The sequence below is a fragment of the Stegostoma tigrinum genome, chromosome 10 (genome assembly GCF_030684315.1).
Source record: "Stegostoma tigrinum isolate sSteTig4 chromosome 10, sSteTig4.hap1, whole genome shotgun sequence".
NCBI classification, from domain to species: Eukaryota; Metazoa; Chordata; class Chondrichthyes; order Orectolobiformes; family Stegostomatidae; genus Stegostoma; species Stegostoma tigrinum.
In genome coordinates, this window is record NC_081363.1 from 50089059 (window position 1) to 50111705 (window position 22647).

Genomic DNA, 22647 nt, shown 5'->3' on the forward strand with positions numbered 1-22647 from the left:
AAGAGAGAGCTCTCAGAAAAAGTGGTGTTTCCCTTTTTGTCTTAAATAGGAGTTACCACTGATGAGTAACTGAACTGGACTCACAAAGTACGTACTGTGGCCATGGTGGTGGAGTGCTTCATGGTCAAACTGCCCAAGGCAATCAATCACTACTCTTGCCTGGACGTGTTTTATAGAAAAGTCCCAAACTGTGACAGTGACTGAAAAATTAACCAAAGAGATGGATTTAAAGATGAGTATTTGAAGAGCAAAATATACGGAAGGTTTGAGACAATCTGTAATTTAAGAGGAAATTAAATTTCCTTTTGAAAAGAAATAGCTTGCAGACTGCAAGGATACAAGGGAAAATAGGACCCAGTGTTTTGTTCTATAGAGATGGTCATGGACACTATGTGCTGAATGACCTCTCTCTGCACCACAGGAACTTTATTGCTCAAAAATGCAGCACGCAAGGCATGGGTGGTTAGTGTTGGGACAAAGTGGAAGAGAAGTCTGTCACGGGCCAATGTCAGGAACAGAATCTGTTAAAAGCCATGGGACAGAATGGAGGTCAGGACAATCAGTGAAGGAATTCAGAAGGAGCAGAATATGAAGATTACAATCTTGTATGTTTTAACCTAATTTAGGTTGCCCTCAAAACGTGTTAAGGAGGGATCACCTTCAAATCGCTGCAGTCATTGAAATGTCAGGCCACCTATGTGTTGTTGGGAAGAGATTTAGAGGATTTTGACCAAGTAACAGTGAAAGAATGCCAACATATTTCCAAGTCTGCAAGACTCAGAGGAACTTGCAGGTTATGGTAATCCTATAGACCATAAGACATAGGAGTGGAAGTAAGGCCATTTGGCCCATCGAGTCCACTTCGCCATTTAATCATGACTGATGGGCATTTCAACTCCACCTACCCGCACTCTCCCCATAGCCCTGAATTCCCCGCGAGATCAAGAATTTATCAATCTCTGCCTTGAAGACATTTAACGTTGCAGCCTCCACTGCGCTCTGTGGCAATAAATTCCACGGGCCCACCACTCTCTGGCTGAAGAAATTTCTCATTTCTATTCTAAATTGACCCCCTCTAATTCTAAGGCTGTCTCCACGGGTCCTAGTCTCCCCGCCTAGCGGAAACAACTTCCCAGCATCCACCCTTTCTAAGCCATACATTATCTTCTAAGTTTCTATTAGATCTCCCCTCAACCTTCTAAACGCCAATGAATACAATCCCAGGATCCTCATCGTATGTTAGGCCGATCAGTCCAGAGATCATCCGTGAGAATCTCCGCTAGACAGGCTCCAGTGCCAGCATGTCCTTCCTGAGGTGTGGGGCCCAAAATTGGACACAGTATTCTAAATGGGGCCGAATGAGAGCTTTATAAAGTCTCAGAAGCACATCGCTGATTTTATATTCCAACCCTCTTGAGATAAATAAAAAAAAAGTGAGTCCACACTAACCCTCGAAAAATCATCTCTCCCAAATCCAACCCCCAACTCTACCTCTTCAGTCCTGTATTTCCCATGGCCAGTCCACCTAGCCTGCATATTCCTGGAGACTATGTGTAATTTAGCATAGCCAATCCACTTAGCTGCAGATCCTTGGGCTGTGGGAGGAAACCAGAGCACCCAGAGGAAACCCACAGACACCGGTAGAATGTGCAAACTCCACACAGTCACCCAAGGGCTGAATCGAATGTGGGTCCAGAATGCTAGGAGGCAGCAGCGCTAAACACTGAGCTACCATCCCACCCCAGGTTTGTTACGAGGACACATTGAAGAAGTTGAGACTTTTCTCCTTGAAGAGAAGGCGGCTAAGAGGGAGTCTATTGGAGGTTTCCAAAATCATGAGCAGGGCTGGGCAGAGTAAATTAGGAAAAACTGCTCCCACTTGTAAAAGGGACAAGAATGCCAGGGCATGGATTTAAAGTGATCTGCAAATGAAGCAAGTGTGAAATGAGGAAAAGCTGATTCATGCTGTCATGACATGTGTTGAAGGCAGGTTCAATTTGAGAGGGAACTGGGTGGTTATGTGATGAAAATAATACGCAAGGGAAATGGCAGGAAATTGGCATTCAGTAATGATGGTCATTTAACAAGCTGCATAAGTACGACAGCCTCCTCGGTGTCCTAAAAATTCTGTGAATCCGCTTTATTCTGTTGGGTGATCTTTGTTAAAGTGAATTATAAGCTCAACTTGTAAGTGACCATGAGAGGGAAACAACACAAGAGAATACAGCAGTGACAGAACATGCGATTACCTCTGGGACATACGAGTAGATGAGTGCTCTAACCTCAAGTGTCAAAAGGTATTAAAAACGGGAGTCAGCCCTTCAGTCCCCTTGAGGCTGGTCTGTCATTTAATGAAGTCATAGTTAATCTCTGTCTTAACTCTGTCCACCTGCCTGGAAAATGGCAGCAGCTCACGCCAATAAAAATCAAGCCCAGCTTTAACATTTTTAAACAAGCCTCCATTTGCTGATGCTTGACAGAATACTTTCCATCCTTTGGGGTAACAGTCTGGACTTTGTCCATTGTCTGGACGCGTCGAAAAGCAAAAAATAAAAATTCCATCTGCAGCAAACGTCAAGTGCTACTTCCCATCCTGATTAGAAAGCACCACTTGCAGACCTCACTCTGCCCATGACAGCTCACTCATTCATTATGAGATGATGCAAAGACAATAGGAGCTAACAGGGGTGGGACACAGCAAAATGCCACAGCCCGCCATCAACCGAAAAGTTAGCATTGTTCTTCAAACGACCCTTTTAACGTGAAGTCACTCTGGTTCAAAATGAGCAGGAGATTGAATCCCTTCTCAGTGGAAGAATCAATGGACTTGAAAAGGTACTGTTACACCTCAATGGGGTGGTATGCTGGAAATCAAGCTCTGCTCATCATGGAGCCATCACAAAATTAACAATTTTAAAAACAACGTAAAATTCCCCAATTTACCCATGCCAAACTGAATCAAAGCACAGGCCAGATTTCTGTACTTAAAGAATCTATTTATTTCTAATAAAGGGTCATTCTAACTACAGATAAACAATTATGAATGGTCAATATATAACTGTACTAGTTAAAGCTTAACTTAAATGAAAAAAAACTCAATACTAAAATATGCTCTTTGCAATGGAAAAAGGGCTTTGGTCAGTTACTGCAGTGCATTTTTAAAGGGTCTAAAACTGCTCCTACTGTGTGTTGATGGTTAAGGGATTGAATATTGCAGGTGGTGGTGATGATATCAATCAACTTGCTTTGTTCCGGATGGTGTCAGGCCTCGAGTGCTGTTGAAAGTGCACTTATCCAAACATATGGAGAATATTCCATTGTGCTTGTGACTTGTGCCTTGGAGGCAGTAGATATGCATTGGGAAGAGAAAAGATGAGCTATTTATTGCAGAATTCCCAGTTTCTAACTTAGTTGTTTAGCAACAAAGGTTATATGGATGGTCCAATTTTAACTTCTGAGTAATGGTAACCCACAGGATGCTGATAGTGAACATCAAGGGGCAACATTTAGATTCTCTTATTGGGGATGGTTATTGCTTGCCACTTTTGTGGCATGCATGTTACTTGCTTCTTGGCTGCACAAACCTTCTGTATCTGAGCAATCGCAAACGGTGCTGATCGTAATGCAACCGTGAGCAAACATCCCCACTTATGACCTTATGTTGAGAGAAAGGTAATTAAGGAAGCAGCTGAAGATGTTGTTTTGAGGACACTACCAATTATCTCCTTTAGTGATGTCCTGGCTGAAACAAGTGACCTGGCCTCCAACAATGTCAACCATCTTTCCATGTGCTTTTGCTCATTTCGTTTGATGATGCTCTGTTGCATTATGCCTTTAATGTCAAGGATAGTCGCTCTAACCTTATCTCTGGAGTTCTTTTGTCCATGTTTATATAAAGGGTGTAATGAGATTAGGAGTGCATTAGCCCTGGTGATATCCAAATGGAGCACTGGCGACTAGATTACTCATTTCAAGTATGGCTTATTAGCTGTGCCAATGACCTTGTCCATTATTTTGCTGATGATCTTGCCTTCATTTCTCAGTCCTTAAAATAAGGAAATTGAGGCTGTACAAGATGTTGGTGAGGCCTCTTCTTGCATACTGTGTTCACTTCTGGTCGCCCAGTTATAAGAAGCTGCGGGTGGTTCGGAAGAGATTTACCAGGATGTTGACAGGTAAAGAAGGTCTGAATTACAAAGGATCGCTGGATAGGTTGGGACTTTAAAAACACTGGTGTGTAGAAGGTTGAGAGGTGACCTTCTCAAAGTTTATGAAATCATGAGGAGCACTGATAGAATTAAAGCTAGTTATATTTTCCCTAAAATGGAAAATTTCAAGACTAGGGGGCTCATTGTTAAAAGTGAGAGATTTAAAAAAAGACATAACGGGCAAATCTTTTCGCACAGAGAAGTTAGTGTGTGGAATGAACTTCTTGAGGAAATGGTGAATGTGGGTACATTTACAACATTTGAGACATTTGGATAAGTATGTGAATAGGAAAGATTTTGGGGGGGGCGGAAATATGGGTCGGTGGGACCAAAACCTGTCACAGCATCCCAGCAATGGTCTCAATGCTTCCTTACTGTTCCTGCTAAAGTGCATTACCTGACAAATTATAATGTGGGGAAACTATATGCCAAGCTTTTCCCCATTCACTTAACCTAACATCCCTAATCACTCATCTTCCACTGAATCTGTGTCTAATTGTGGCCCGAGCACAATCCTAGTGACAGATCAATATTTACAGGTTGCCATCCTGAAAGTGGTCCCTTCATCCCATCCCACCACTCTGGTCTTCAATTAGTTAGCCAGTTCTATCCATGCTAATATGCTACATCCAGTACCATGGGATCTTGCCTTAAGTAGCCTAGCATGTGGTATGCCTCCTCAAAATTATATCCTCTGGGACCTTTGTCTCTGAGTCTAAGGATTCTTGGAAGATTATCACCAGTATGTTCACTATCTCTGCAGCTACTTTTCATATCTCAGGATGCATGCCATCAGGTTCTGGGGACATACCAGTCTCTAGACCCACTAGTTTCCCTGGTACTGTTTCGCTAGTGAAAATTACTGCATTCATTTCCTCTGCTCCTTTCACCCCTGGATTTAATATTTCTGGAATGTTATTGTCTACTGTGAAGATGGATGCAAAGTACTAATTCAACTTCTCTGCAATGTCCTGTTGTTTCACGATTATTTTCCCAGCTTTGTTCTCAAAAGGTCAAAACAAACACTGGCCCCTCATAGTTGAAAAAGCCCAGTCTTAGCATTACAAACTTTGAGGATAAACTGTATATCTTCTATATTTCTCTGATCATCTTTTGTTGTTTTGAAAGCTCTCCCAATCCTCAGGCTTACTACTATCTTTCCCATGTTGTATTTGTCTTTCAAGTTGATGCTAGCTTTCAGGTCCTTGGTCAACCATAGTTAACTTACCCCCTCCTAGCTTCATTCTCACTCACTGTAGTATATATTTGCTGTGAACCATGTACAATTTTCTTAAAACATTGCTGCCAGCCTTCTTTCACAGTCTACTTCAGCAAACCCTGCCTTCATTCTTTCCTAGCAATGATTTATAAACGTTGCATAGTTGTTTGACGCAAATTCCTCCTTACCAATCAATGCTAAATTCTATCAACCTATGATCACTGTTTCCTAGGAGATTTTTTTACTGATGCTTCCTGAACCTGCCTGGTTACACATCCAGATCCAAAATTAGCTTGATCACTGTTGGATTCATACAATATTCGGTCATAGGAAACTGTCCAGAATACCCTAAATTCTTCCTCATGGCTACTTCTGCCAATGCAGCTATCCCACTCTCACTAAAATTAAAGACAACCACAATTTATGTACTACCTTTGTTACATGCCCTCATTACCTTCAAATTTATTCTGTCCCAGCACATACCTACTATTAGGGGGCCCTATAAGCTACTCCAACCAGTGTCATCTTTCCCTTATTTCTTCACTCTACCCATATGGATTCTACATGTTTTAATAGAAGATCATCCCTTGCTATCATACTTATTCCACTCCATACTAATTACTGCACCACCCTTTCCTTCCTTCATTTTGAAAGTCACATAACTGCAAATATTAAATGAAATATTAAAAACCGACATTGGTGAAGCCAGTGTAGGTCAGAAAACGTACGCAATGGGCATGGAGAGATTTAGATTACAAGAAACAGCATATGGCATGACTTCCCACCCTGCTTGGCACCAAACCCGGACAAAGAAACTGTACTGTGTCCAACGTATCAATATTGATTGTAAACAGGCGAGGCCTCAGAACTGATCTTACGACATTCCATCAGTGACAGCCTGTCAACTTGAAATCAGCTCAATTTTCAGATCATTAACCATTTCTATATTCAGGGTAACCAATCATCCTTAGTTCCACCTGGATATATGGAGGATGGAAGCTATTAAGTCAGCTAGGAGTACATTGCAATGGTCATATCTGTGTTTTTGCTGCCAGAAGATACAGGTTTTCAAGTCTATGGCAAAATCAAATGTGGAGAAAGTTAACTGAAGGTAAAAACCAATAGACAACATGGGCCAGAGGCTTACAAAGGATTCAAATATCATACTGAGCCTTAAAACAATAAGATTCAGTCCAAGACAGTGTCAAGGGAAAATGACTGGTGATTGAATGCCAAATGCTTAATTGAAAAGGTTCACATTAGTCAGACTGAATGTTGGAGATGCGTTCTAACACAGAAGCATTCTCCTTCCTTCCTTTCCCCACGCCCCCCCCTCCCAAAACTGGCTACTTGTTCTTATTTAAGCAATATATTAACAAGTAACAGCATCAAGTTGAAAATTCAGCACTTCTAACCCAAATACATGGCACTTTCCAAACAGAAGGCATAATTGCACAAAATGAAAAAGTGAATTGAACAGGTATTAGAAAAAGAAAATCACAATTAAGAGAGGCCAAACTCAACTGAGGTTTTCAATTTTTACAATAATCGTTAGTTGTGTAATTTTAAAATTAACTCAAGACAGATTTAGGATAAGTCTTTAGACTCATTCTAGTGTTAAAAATAATTTCTAATAACAGTCAGAATGAGTTTTATCATTTATAATTAAAAACACTAATTGGTACAACCATAAAACCTGTTCCTCTAATGAAAAGCATTATCTACAACCTTGGCTAGCTGTGCCACAAACAGATTTATGTAGAATGCCAAATTAATTTGAAACAGATTTACATTTTACCACCATATAAACTGAAGACCTACATTTCTTGATAATAAAATGTGAGGCTGGACGAACACAGCAGGCCAAGCAGCATCTCAGGAGCACAAAAGCTGACGTTTCGGGCCTAGACCCTTCATCAGGCCTGCAGTTGTTTTATGCGGCTAGAAGGAGAACTCTTGTTTCTTCTGATTCCACAAAATATATTAAACTGTGAAGTTTTCGACCTTTTGTTTTGAAGCCTCTTCATTGATGTCCTCAAGATCTTTGGTCTAGGCCCGAAACGTCAGCTTTTGTGCTCCCGAGATGCTGCTTGGCCTGCTGTGTTCGTCCAGCCTCACATTTTATTATCTTGGAATCTCCAGCATCTGCAGTTCCCATTATCTCTCACCTACATTTCTTGATTTCATTTTTAAGTTTTTTTTAATGTTACTACGATCCAAGACTGGGAGCAAATGTGATATTAAAAAGCTAGATTGCAGATCTAGAGTAATACTTCTTGTTTGGAGGGTGTGTTGGGTTAGGTTGGGGAAGGGCAGGAGTCAATACTGTACCAAGGGTTTGGTTTCTCTGACATCTTGCACAACACTGAAGTGCAGGAGTTTTTCCTTCCAACATCATCAGAAAAAAGATTAGACTGCTGTCCATGAAGTCACTGTACTATTCCTTGTATGTATGTCACTATAGTGCTGCTCTTAGAGATAGACTACTGGTGGTTGTTTAACTGGAGGGTCACGATGCTTCAGGTGAAGCAGGAGGCTGAGAAGGAGAATCCTTCACTGTAACCTCAACTGCAGGTGGAGGGTTGCTCTTCAAACTGGAGGCCTGTGACCAGTGATTTTCCAACATGGATCAGTGCTGGGTCTACTGTTTTGTGGTTTTAAAAATGATTTGGATGTGAATATAGGAGTAACTTAGTAAGTTTACAGATGACACCAAGACAGGTGATGTAGAAGACAGTAAAAGGTTATTTCAGAGTTCAATGGGATCTTAATCAGATGGACAAATGGGCTGAGGAATGGCAGATGCAAGTTCAAATTGCATAAATCTGAGGTGCTGCATTTTGGCAAGGCAAACCAGGACAGGATTTACACACTTAATGCTAGGTCCCTGGGGAATATTGCAGAACAGAGACCTAAGGGTAGAATCGTAGGTAGGCAGGGCGGCAAAAGTGGCATTTGGCACACGTCAGAACATTAAGTATAGGAGCTGGGATGCCACCTTTGGAATACTGCATACAATTCTGGTTGCCCTTTTACAGGAAGAAAATTTTTAAACTTGAAAGGGTTCAGACAAGATTTACAAGTATGCTACCGGGATTGGAGACAGCTTTTGGGAAGAGGCTGGGGGTCCCCACACACCACCACCACCACCACCACCACCAACACCCCCTGCCCCAGAGACTAAGCGGCGATCTTAGAGGTTTATAAAATCGAACAAGTCATAGACAAGGTGAACAGCAGAGGTCTTTTCCCTAGGTTGGGGGATTTTAAAAAATATTCCCCTAGTTTTGAAGAGAGGAGAGATTTAAAAGGGACCCGAAGGGCAACTTTTTCACAGAGAGTGGTTTGTATTTAGCATGAACTGCCATAGCAAATTGTAGATGCAGGTACAGTTACAATATTTAAAAGACATTTAGGTAAGTACATGAATAGCAAAAGTTTACAGAGATATGGGTCAAATGCAGGCAAATGGGAACAGTTTAGTTTGGGAAACTTAGTTGGCATGGATGAGTTGGACCAAAGGGTCTGTTTTCATACTGTATAGCTCAAAGCAGTGGTAGACAGTAGACGAAATAAGCTAGAGTTTAATTTTACATTATGAGATAATGGTAGTGAAATCAGGTTTCTTGGCAAATAAGCAGCAGTGCCTGATACTGGATATCATTTAGCCAAAACCAACAATGAACACTAACCTGTTGGTACAGGGAAGCATGCACCCCTTGGATTCTGGAAGAGGGAGACCTATCAAATAACAGGAGAATGCAAGGATTTTATGGAGGACAAAAGTGAAGGCAAGGGATTGAACAGATATTTGGCTGCAGAAATTCGTGATAATTTATTAGAATTCTTTGACATGGCACCAAGCAGGATAGATGGGAAGCAGTGGATGTAATATATGTTGATTTCCAGAAGGCATTAGATAAGGCACGACATGTTAGGCTACTTAAAGGTAAGAGCCCGTGGCTGATATATTAACATGGGTAGAAGACTGACCAATTAGAAGACAGAATTGGGATGAGAGGAGTAGTTTCAGGACGACAACTTGTATCGAGTGCCTTGAGGATCAGTATAGGGTCTGCAGTTATTTAAAATGTATTTTAATGACGACTTGGATGAAGAAAGTGATAGCCAAGTTTTCAGATGACAATAATAGGTGGGAAGGCAAGTGCTGAGGATAACACACTGCTAAGATACACCTGGCAACTGGAATTCATTGTGAAGAAATATGAGGTTATGCACTTAGTCAGACCACAGCTAGAACACTGAACAATTTTGGTTCCCTTATCTGACACTGGAGGCAATCCAGAGAAGGTTCACTAAGCTGATCCCATATGGAGAGACTATCCTAAGTGGAGAGGTTGAGCCTGTACTTATTGGAAGTTTAGAAAAATAGGCAACCTTATTGAAACACGATTCTCAAGGGACTCAACAGCGTAGAAACAGAAAGTTTACTTCCCCTTGTGTCTCGGACCAGAATGCATAATTTCAGAATAAAAAGTCACCTATTTAAGCTGAAGCTAAAGGGAGGAGGAATTTCTCCTGAGGGTAGAATCCTTTATTAGAGACTGGCTTGTTAGGTATATTCAAGGCAGAGGTAAACCAATTTTTCAATAGGCAAGGGAATCAAGGGTTATGGGGATGAAGCAAAATAGAATTGAGGATTCAGGTCTGCCACGATCTCTTTAAAATAGCAGATCAGACTAATGGCTGAATGGGCTACGTCCGTTCCTAGGTCTTATGGTTTTAAATGGAGAACCAAAGGATCGATACTTGGGTGTTGGAAAATGCCAAGTACTTTTCTTGAGTAGATTCAGAAATTATTGGAGCCAGAAGGGGCATGAGATTTGGGAGTTACAAAAGCAATTGATTATAAATGGCTTTGGTCAGTCATTGAAAGGGACTACTTGCATGGTGTTGAGTGAACAAAGGACTGGTGGAGGGTATTACCATGCACGGAAGTTTCAGTCACAGCCAAAGTGTCATCACCAGTCACGTATTTAACAAGATCACAGTGTCACTTCAATCACGTACAAATGGTCACAGATGGCAAATGCTTTTCGTAAAGGAATGAAATTCTGGAAGAAAATAAAAGGAGGTCTGACTGTTGATCCAGCAGTATCGTCCACACATTCAGCAGGAAGGAGCTTGGCAAAATTAGCCAGAGCATGGCCTGGATCTGGGAGCTCAACAATCCTGAGTGGGGATGATTGTGACCAGGATATGCTCCCTATTCATTAGACTGGAACATCCTTCTGTTATTTAGCTTCCTGCTCCTATGCAGGCACAACTAAAGTTACAAGGACTGATCTTTAGCTCACAACTATTTTCAAACTGACATGCTGCACCATGTAACATTATTATCAAAAACGTAATACAAGGAAATCTAGGCGCATAGGTTGACAATTTGCTGAAAGTGGCAGCACAAGTAGTTAAGGTGGTCAAGGCAGCATATGGCAAACTTGTCTTCATCAGTCGGGCAAGTCATTTGCAGCTGTATAGAATTTAACTTAGGCCACATTTGGAACACTGCACATAATTCAGATCACCATACTACCAGAAGGATATGGTGGCTTCGGAAAAGGTTTACCAGGATTTTGCCTGGTTTGAAAGGCATTAACTATGAGGATAGTTTTCAGATGAATGTTGGAGATTGAGGCGCAGCCTGAGAGGTTACAAAATCGAGGAGCATGGACAGTCAAACTCCTTCATCCCCTGGATTGAAATGTGAATTAAGGGACTTTGGGAAAGTTTAATGGAGATTTGAAACAAGTTTTTTTTAAAAAAGAATAGGTGAAAAGTACGTGGAATGTGTTGCCAAAGAAGGTGGTAGAAGCAGATACAATAGCAATGTTTAATGTCAAATTTGAGGCTGCAAAAACAATAAGGGCATAGGTTTGGATGGCAACAATGCATTCAAGGAGTTGAAAGGAAAGGCTGGAGATGGGCAGTAGTTTACAACAAGTTATTAGTTGACTTTAGCAAGAGGTGATGACAGAATTAAAAACATCAAATACTTTTTTTCCCTCCATTACCAGTAGTTTCCAGCATCCGTAGCATTTAAATTTTGGCAGCCAAGAAAGAAAGGTGATGGTCAAATTTGGTGGGAACTGAACCAAGGGAACAGGATATGAGTAACATGGGCACAGAGTTCAAAGGGCATTGGGGAAAATAGAAAACAAAGCAGAGAATGACGTAATTGCAGCAAATTCCATCCCACTTATTGTTGAGATGGAAAGAAAGTAGCATAACAGTCATTTATATCCCCCATTATTATATAAATACAAAAGCTAAATTAGAAGACATCTTAGACCTAGAAACAAAAGGGACATGGCCATAAAACGATGAGCAAATAATCAACTCAGTCAATGACAGCTAAATGGCAGAAATATCCAGTAGTTACTTCGATTCAGTACTCGGTGTTACAACTCACCGTGGTAGTGTGCTGGAAATCAATCTTAGAGTTCCACAAACATGAAAAGATTTAGTTAAAATGACCACAATCCCCAGATTAAAACTGATGAACTCAAGTTAAAAGAAAACACTTGCTAGACTTCTGAGTTAACAAGAAACTACTGTTTCTGATGAACAAATCTTTAGTGGCAATTAGTAAATATGAATCACCAATCCATAACTCAAACTAATCCTTTTAAAATTTCTCCTTTCTCACACAAATGGAGATGATGGGTAGAAAAGAAGGAAAACAAATACTATGAGGGATAGTTTCGTTGCACCTGTCTGAATGGCATGATTTGATGTTGTTTTCTTTCTCTTCCTTTCAATTCTTTTCAGTTCTACATTTACAGAATGTTTTTAATGCATTGATGCTCTCCTCCATTCACTGTCTTTGAAGGCAACTTATTCTTCCTTCAGCAGTAAATTTGCAGAGAAATGCAAATGGAAAACAACTTGATATTACTCAAGATTTTCTGGTGCCTCCACACAGAAGCAAGCACAATTTTGTTTTACTTTCATTTTGCATGCTGCTTGTTCTCTGCTGCTTTGAATTTACACAGACCATGGTCACCCGGACAGGAACCAAAAATACTGCTTCCTAGTTTCCATTGACTGTTTTGTCTGATTTTGCTCTCTATTCCAGAAGAGAAGCAACATGGTATACATTTCAAATTTTAGTCAGTAAACATGGTTTTAAAACTACAGCAATCTGTTTGCAGCATCTCCTTGTTTAAAGCAACAGCTTCCATTTTTAGTTCACAATCCAAAAACAAAACGAAATAAGAGATAACAAGGTGTAGGAGCTGGACGAACACAGCAGGCCAAGCAGCATCAGAGGAGCAGGGAAGCTGATGTCTCGGGACTGGAAGTGATAATGGGAACTGCAGACGCTAGAGACGATGGAGAGCTCTGATGAAGGGAATAGGCCCGAAACATTAGCTTTTGTGCTCCCGAGATGCTGCTTGGCCTGCTGTGTTCATCCAGCTCCACACTTTGTCGTCTTGGGTCTGGATGCTTCTGCAAATAAAAACAAACGTCAGCTTTCTTGCTCCTCTGATGCTGCTTGGCCTGCTGCGTTTGTCCAGCCCTACACTTTGTTATCTCAAACTCTCCAGCATCTTCAGTTCCTACTATCTATGAAATAAGAGATGTGGCCTTTACAAAAAACTCAGTGGCCCATGATGTTTGAGACTTTAAAAAGGAGAATGAATGATAAACTAATAGGATGAAACATATGGTCTAGTCCAAATATAATCGATGCATCTTCAAGCAAAAGGAATGAATGTGGAGGCACTGTAGAAGTGTAGTTCTATCTACTTTTAAAGACATCAGGGTGGCTCAAAAGCACTTATGACAGTTAACTTTTTTAAAAAGTCCGATCATGTAGTAAGCAATGAAATGCAGTCAATTTGCAGACAAACTTTGACACATAGTGGCAATGGTCAGTGATCTGTTTGTAGTGTAAATATTAATTGAGGGATAAGTACAAATCTAAACATTAGGGATTTCTCTCTTCTTCAAAAGTAGTCCCGTGAAATCTTTTACATCTAACTGAGCAGGCAGATGAGGTTTTGGCTTAACATCTCACCTGAAAAAGAAGACCTGAGTGCAGCACTCCACTTCTATTGCACCCAAGTGAATCAGCACAAATTTGCATTCAAGGCCTGGGGTGCAATTTGAATTCAGAAAAGAGAGGAGACAGCAACCTTCGCAACAGCTGACAAAAAAACATATTTAAACAAAGGGATTTCAGAATAAAACCAGGGAACATAAACCAATTTGTCCATTATTAGTGGTCAGAAAGATAATGGAATCTTTCCTTAAAGATTTAACAGAAAAATCATTTAGAAAGTGAAAAAAATTCAGCACAAATTTCAAAACCAAAGAGATCATGGTTACCTATATTTACTGGTTCTTTCAAGTAAGAAAAAAGGTGAATGCATTAGAAGTAACATTGTGACTTCCAAAAAAAATCTTAGATAAAATACCACACAGTAGAATGATGGTTAAAGTTTCCCAATTTGCCAAGCTGAAAAAGAAACAGAACAGATAGCAAGATGGCTACAAATGATTAGCTTAAAAAGTGAGTTGCCCAGACTGACACATACAAATTATAGAATGCCTAGTTCAGAAGATTTGGCCCATCAAGTCCACACCAAACCTCCCAAGAGCATCCCATCCAGATCCACTTCCTCCCCCAGTAACTCTGCATTCCCCACCTAGCCTGCAGAGTCTTGGACACTATTGTCAATATAGTATGGCCAATTCACCCAACCTGCACATCTTTGGAATGTGGGAGGAAACTTGAATACCCAGCAGAAACCCGTGCAAACTCCACAGAGACAGTCACCTGCAGCTGGAAATGAACCTGGGTCCCGAGAGCTGGGAGGCAGCAGTACTAACCATTGAGCCACCATGCTGCATAGTTAATCAAGTACCTTAATGACGAATTCCTGGGATCACTGCTGTTCATATAAATAATACAGAACTGGAAATACAATTTCAAAATTTACTGACGGCACTAAACTGTGAAGCGTATACAAGTGGAAACAAAAATGAATAAAATTTGCAGAACTGGCAAATTAATTCAATATATATATGGTGGTGGTGTATCTTATAGCAAGAGGTGATGCTGAATATCTTAAAATGCATAAAGGTGGATAAATCCACAGGACCTGATCCAGTGAAGCCTAGAACTCTGTGGGAAGCGATCGCTAGGCTCCTTGCTGAGAGACATGTATCGATAGCCACAGGTCAGGTGCCAGAAGACGCAAGTTTGGCTAATGTGATGTCACTATACATGGAAGATGGTAAGGAAAAGCCAGGGAACTACAGGCCGGTGAGCCTGACATTGGTGGTAGCTAAGTTGTTGGAGGGAATCCTGAGGGGCAGGATTTACATTTGTTTGAAAAGGCAAGGACTGATTAGGGACCGACTTTATGCACGGAAAATCATGTCTCATTAACTTGATTTGATTTCTTTGAGGAGGTAGTGAAGAGGATTGATGAGGGCAGACAGATGTGATCTGTATGATCAGAGGTATAGATAGAGCAGACAGCTAGAGAATTTTTTTCCTTCCTAGGGTGAAATTACTATTATGAGGGGGCATAGTTTTAAAGTGAGTGGAGGCAGGGGAGACGTCAGAGGTTGGTTCTTTACTCCGAGTGGTTAGGGCATGGAATGCATTGCCAGACAGAGTGAGTGGAGTCTGTGTCATGAGGGGCATTTAGGCAACTGTTAGATAGGCATATGGATGATAGTATAAGGTGGGCTGAAGGTTAGACAGACCTTAGGATTAGGGTAAAAGTTGGACTCAACATCTTTGCCAAACATACTGAGCTACATTCTACGTGGACTTCACTAAGGTGTTCGGCAGGGCTCCTCATAGTAGACAGTTCAGAAAGACTATATCACATGGAATACCTGAACTAACCATGTGAATACAAAACTAGCTCAAAAAAGGTAGAACACAGGGTGTTGGAGGGTTGCTTTTCAGACTGGAGATCTGTGACCAGCAGCGTGCTGGAGATCTGCTTTGTCATTTTATGTAAATGATTTGGAGATATGGTTACTAAGTTTGCAGATGAAACTAAAAATTGGAGGTGTAGTCGACAGCAAAGAACATTATCTCTCAGTACAACTGAACCTTGACCAGATCAATTCAAGGCAGTACTTATACACTTAACGGTAAGGTCCTGGGAGTGTTGCTGAACAAAGAGACGTGAGAGTGCAGGCTCATAGTTCCTTGAAATTGGAGTCCCAAGTAAACAGCATAGTAAAACTGGCATTTAGTATGCTTGCCTTTATTAGTCAGTGATTTGAGTCCGAGATGGGAGGTCATGTTTCTGCTATACAGGAAATTGGTTGGGCTGCTTTTGGAATACTGCATGCAGTCCTGGTCTCCCTGCTATAGGAAGGATGTTGTGAAACTTGAAGGGGTTCAAGAAAGATTTACAAAGGACATTGCCAGGTTAGAGGGTGTGAGCTATAGGGAAGGCTGCGGCTATTTTCCTTGCAGCGTCAGAGGCTGAGGTTTATAAAATCATGAGGGGCATGGATTGGATGAAATGCCAAGGTCTTTTCCCTGGGGTGGGAGAGTCCAAAACTCTGGCATAGGTTTAAGGTGAGAAGAAAAAGACTTATCAAGGGATCTAAGGGGCAATTTCTTGAAGCAGGTGGTGCATGTATGCAATGAGCTGCCAGAATTAGTGGAGGTGAGTACAATTACAACATTTAAAAGGTATCTGGAAGGCTTCACGAATAGGAAGGATTTAGGAGGATATGGGCCCAATGCTGGCAAATGGGACAAGATCAATTTAGGATATCTGGTTGGCACGGACTGTTTCCACACTGTCTAGATCTTTGGCTACGGAGTACAAGAATGGCAAATTCTCCTTGAAAAATAAGAGCTTAAATGAGGTAGTGACACAACGAGATCGAAGGGCAAAGGAAAACCATGAAGAGAGAGACAGGTTAATAAAGCCATTTCAAATCAAACTAATCACTGGGATTCATTTTTAAACAGCAGAACTGAAAAGTACAAAAGCTTTCTTCAGAACCTAGCATAAAACTTTGTTGTAGTACATGAACAGTTCTTGTCTCCACATTATAAATCATACTGAACCATTGGAGAAGGTACAAAACAAAGGAAAAACTGACATTTAGATTGATCTGAAAAAAGAAGCAAACATGCTGGGCCTTTATTCTCTTAAAATAGTGAAGGCAGAGAAGGAATTCAATACAGGTCTTCCAGACTTCAAATGTATTTTAAAATGGCAGGGGGGGGGGGTGGTTAAATGCCCAAAAGAAATTGTAATGTGGGGAAGATAAAGATTAGGGACCTAAAATTTCAGCAGTCATGAATAAAATGAGAAACTTACTCATCAAGTATGGTTAGAATATCAAATTCAGGAACTGAGATATAGCATGGTAGCACTGATGATGGATAAACACAAAGGGTAAAAAGAATAAAATGGATAGTTCAGGCGTTAGAACAGGCCCACATAGAGCATCAACACTAGTTCAAGCCAGTTAAGCAAGTGTTCCAGCACCAAGGTCGTTATGTAATTCCACGTATAACAGGTTAGATTTTATCCTGCCCAGATACTTAATAGTGGAGGAATACCTCTTACTGTCACTCACCCGAAAACAAAATCGTAAATAAAAAAAAAACCACAGAAAATCACCTTATTCTTCAACAGTGGAAATTTCTATCTCCCAAACTAACCAGCTGTTTAGCTTAATACTGCCTGTAATACAGAAATCAACAATATGCCCAGACAATACACAAGAATAAAAAAAGTTCTCAAAAATTAACCTGGGCTGATTTCAAACACAAACTACTACACTCCACTACAATTTAATTTTTAAAAAATTTTATTAACAAATAACTAGTTAGTTATAATCGTGTTCCTCCTGTCTCACTTCGGCCATACAAATAGTCACCATAAATTACGCATGGCCAGGAATAGGTAGCTGCAACCTATTCAATGAAAATAGGAATGCATTAGCAGATTATCACAATTGCAGATTTGCACATAGCTGTTATCAGTGTTATTGAGATTCTGGTCTTAACTGATAGATAAGCGCAACTTAAAAAATGGCATGGGTAATTTGACTTTATTTTCATTCATGTGATGTTTGGCAAGGCTAGATGTTGCCCATTCTTGGGTAGGCGGTGAGCAAGGTGAAGTCTGGATACTTAAAATGGTGACTGGATCATTCCAGTGGATGCCAAGATAATAGCTGTCCTGAACATTTAGTTTATTGACACCAGAACAGAGACAGCCATAAAAGGTAATCAGAAATACATGTTTGACCATTGGATTAACAGATGAAGAGGGACAGTACACTTCCCCACCTCAATTGTAATACAGCTTTGACTGCAAGTGCGTTTTAGTAGTCTGCAAGCTTTAGGGTAAGAGAATGCATAAAAGTTATACAAGCAAATACGGGTAGAATTCAATGAAGCTTTGCATAGAGAGAATATAAGTGATCTGAGACTCAAACAAAAAAAATGAAATAGACTTTCGAAGAACATGGCTAAGAAAACTGAACAAACCAAAGTCATGCCTAAGAGTACAGTGGTCTACCCTAGCTAATATTAAATTATACATAAAGATTGATGATATGACACCATTCAACACAGTTTGATGTGAAAAGTGAAAAACTACTTAGGCGCATTTACGATAGAGCTGCATTTGCTACCATCACAACTGCAGTGTCCATGACATCAGTGCCAAAGATGCCAGTTTGTTGCTTATATTGAAAATTGGGCGATCCACAACTTTGAGGAAGTCCAAGTCATTTAAAACAATTGTAGAACCAATAATGCATGCTGTTGGCCAAACATTCCTCTGTAGTACAGAGTCTTAAGACATCAGCCCAATCTGATGGTTCAGGGTTGTACTTTTCAGAGACAGGCGGACCAGAAAGTAAGGGTGGAAGCACAATAATGATGCCAGCAGTACAGCACACATGCCTATCAGTAGAATGTGGAGCAGCTGCCTGTTTTGGTGCACAATGACATCAGTGCCACTCATCTTCTGCAATGTGGAGGGCAGAATACACCATTATTACTGGATCTTTCACAATAGCATTTTGCACACATGCCTGAGGAGCACTCATTGTTGCAGCATGAGAAATGAGGCAGCCAATTCATACATTGCATTGTGGCAACTATATAATTGAGAAAGAATCAGTCAATATGGGCCTGCACAGAAATAACTTCCCTGCTGCTCTTTAAAATATTTTTATGGAATATTTTATGTTCATCTGAAAGGGTACAAGCACTGCCGCTCAATACTTCATCCATGTTACAGATGGCTGTGCAGCACTGTCTCAAAAACGCACTGGAGAACTGACTAAATTTTTGTCCGAAAGTGCCCAAGAATGAGCCATAATGAGATTGCCACTGATTTATAATGATTGCCAGCAATATCAAATTCAATGACAGAGGGACTGTATATGAGCAAGACTTTGGAAAACTGAAGAATAGTTTTAAAAAATAGTTTAGCATAATAATGCTTATGGAAAGCTGGCTAATGAGAGGTTTAATGTGGAATGCAGTATAGTGTGCATATGGAACAGAGGAAATGGCTACAAAGGATAGCCATGTGTAATAGGTGGCCAGAGTTTAAGATGTTTTTAAGATACAAAGGAATTAAGGAAAGTGGGGATTATGGAGAGTAGATGGAGCAAAGGTGGAAGATCAACCTTTGTCTTACTGACTGGTAGAGCAAGATCCAAAGCATAATAGCTTCTCCAGCTCCTACGTTTTAGATTGGGTTATTTACTTGTCGAGATTTATAAGAGAGAGCGAGATACAACATATATTAGTGCAAAATTATATAATTAGCCAAAAATATCACGTGATAAGAACTGTTCTTCAGAACAAAAATTCACGATTTCTAACCTGATTTTGAACAACAATTTTATTTCAATAAAAGGTTCACATACAAAAAGAAGATAGCGTGGATAATCTGTCTTAGTAATTTTGGTTGTGAGACTAAAATTGCCCAGGAAATAGGGAATACTCAACCATTCTTTCAGTCCTGCCATGGAATCTTTTATGTCCAACTGAGACATAGAGACCTTATTCATGACTTAGTAGGCCTTCCTCATGCATAATTATCTTGCAACAAAATTTACTGCACACAAAACATCTATAAATGCATTCAAACAGTTTATTTCACATGAAGTTACTTGATTTAGATTTCATTTTATAAAATTCTACATGGCATCATTACAATTTTCCTTCCTCAAAAAGTACCAAGTTCAGGGATTAGGTGCAAGAAAATCAAGTTTCTGATATTCTTAAATTTTGCTTAGCATGGTTTAAAACATAACCCTAAATGGTCAAATCTTAGTGAGATTCTCCATGGTTTCAACAAGGGCTCAAAGGGAAATCTGAATCACTAATTTTGGGTCTTACTTCAAGACATAAGGATGGAAAGCATTTGAATTTTCTACCAGTCTAGGAGAGCGGAGCTCCACAAACAGGTCAACGCCACCTAGCCACAATGGCTTTAAAAATCAATTAATTCTATCAAAAGATTTCCAAGACAACACTCCGCAGCATCAACAATTAAAATTCTAACTTCCAAAAAGAAGAATTATTTAAAGTCACTCGTTTAAACACCACATGAGACCCCAAAGCCTATTTCAGTCAATTACATTCTGAGAGTGATAGTTCCTTCATCTAGTGCAAAAAACATGGCAATTTACATCCAGAAAGATCCTGTCCGATAATCTACTCGAGTGATGTTGGTTGAAGGAACAACTCCACTACTTCAAAATAGGGTAAATCAATCTTTAACATTGATGTCGGGGTGGGGGGGGGGAATATTGGGTGTGTGTGTGTTTGTTAAAATTGTCAACCGTTTCCACACATCTTTGTTGACAATAAAAACTGGCCTTGTAAACTCTGTATGCTATGGTTTCATGCATTACAAAAAAAGAGATGCTTTAGGTGCCAGCTCTAGGAGTAAAGTAACAAATGAAGAAAATGTCTCTATTTTACACTTAACCAACCAGAGGGATTGAAACTATTAATAGAATGTCTGAAGGAAAGGATCCACCACTTTCTCAGTCTGGCAATCTCCTACACAATATGCAAAAACCAATGCATCTGTTAAGATGTATTTCATGGACTGGTAAACAGCAGACTGCATTACTCTAAAATCAGTCTAATCCAGTTTTGACATTGGTCAATTTTAAAAGCAAGAAGCAACAGGAAAAGGTCAGTTCCATCACTGGATCTGGTAACATATCTATTGTAAATATAGGAAAGGAGAAAATAGAAGTTTAAAAAATCATTTGTACAGTATGACTTTTCACTTCTTGGTTTAATCAAATCCAGATTTGGATGCATTGAAAGCATTTCATTGTCTTCTTGCCAACTGTATGTGTTCAGTTAGAGACAATTTCACTGATTACAACATAGGCTACATGCCACAGTACAAAGATGACATTCTTGCTGCATTTTTTGAAGATCCAGTGTTGTTCTTTGCTGTATTAGAACTCATGTAAGAGAATATTGGCCTATATATCTATTCCCTGAAAACCTCAAGGTAATTAAAAAAACGGATGCAAAATATCAACTGAAAAGGAACATGGCTCTTGCAGATCAGTGAATGTTCAACCAATCCAAGATCTGATTGCTGGCCCGTAAAGAGTTACTAAATTAGCAGTAAAACGACGATACTATTGCTCTTAAGCATATCAGTCCCAGCTTATCTTGACTTTTGGCTCAAGAAGAGTCAAGCTGAACTCAAAACATTAACTGTCTCTCTCCACAGATACCGCCAGATCTGAATTTCACCAGCATTGTATGTGTTTCAGACTTTCAGCATCCATGGTATTCTGCTATTAAAGGTCTACTGAGCAATCAGTTGAGTTGGGAGGAAAATCTATACAGTATGGGTTAAGTCCTACCGAAGAGAAAAGCTTGGAGTGTGCATGTAATAAGAAACAACACCTTGCACTTTACTGGTTATCACAGATACAGCATAGAAATAGGATGAATGAGAAAACAAGATAGAGAAAGGAGTAATTTGGGTAAAAGCGGAGACAACAATAGAAAAAAGGGTTTTCAACCGAGTTGGAGAAATCCATGAGATCAGAGTCATTCGGTATGGAAACAGACCCTTAGGTTCAACTAGTCCACGCCAACCATGTCGGCAAACTAAACTGATCCAACCAGCCTGTGTTTGGCCCATATTCCTTGAAACCTTCCTATTCATGTACTTATCCAAATGCCTTTTAAACTTTATAAGTGTACCTGCATCCACCACATCCTCTGGCAGTTCGTTTCACACAAACTAAATGTAAAAGAAGTAGTTGCCCTTCTGGTCCTTTCTAAAAAATTATCCTCTCTTCAAAACATGGAAATGTTAAGTTCTTACCTACCTTATGGGAAAATAACCTTTGCTATTCATGTTATTTATGCCCCTCATGATTTTATAAACCTCTAAGTTCATTCCTTAACCTCCTGTGCTCCAGTGAAAAATGTCCTAGCCTACTTTTATAACAAACACTCACAGCAACATCCTGGCAAATCTTTTCTAACAGTTTCTAGTTTGATAATATCCTTTGTGAAAACATATCACAAGAAGAAATAATGGTGCTGTGACAGAAAAGACTTGTATCATTCTCATTTTTCAGAATAATCTTAGGGTTGTGAAAGCATTTGGCCAAGGAGAATGGGTGGTGAACTAATGGAGGGGCCAGGTCAACTGGTAAATGCTTTAACTCTGAACGTGTAGTTGTTGTACATAGTCCCCAAGTGAAGACAATGATGAAGAATATAGAAAGCTAGATGGATAAAACACTGATCAAATTTAGCAATAGCAGGAAAAAGGGAAGAAAACAATTCAAAGGAAGAGGTCTCAAAATATGCAGAGATAAAACGATACATTTGATTGCAACAACCAAAAAACTTGAAGAACACAGAAGGGCCAATCAGGATAGAATGGGAAATTAGAACACGTTCTGAAACGTTCAAAGAACTGAGGACAGCCACGAACTTGGTTTTGCATTAACGTCAGAGTATGGGTGTAACATGAGAACAATTTAAAGATTCAGATTCTTTAATACTATCTTTAAAACATAGTACACTTCTCGATGAATAGGCCAGAAAACTGACACCACGTTTTCCTGATACTTCAGCCACGGAAATAGCCATGAAAAATTTACAGATGAATCTTCAAAATAAATATAAATTTCTGCCTGGGTATATGCACTCGAAGGGCGACCTTTGGTTACTTT

The 22647-nt window shown here is 39.9% G+C and overlaps 1 long non-coding RNA gene across 2 annotated transcripts in view; it reads right to left on the reverse strand.

Annotated features, from left to right (window-relative positions):
• The window catches only part of LOC125455433 (uncharacterized), a 46904-nt gene that overhangs the window by 23697 nt on the left and 560 nt on the right, over window positions 1-22647 (reverse strand). The window lies entirely within an intron of this gene.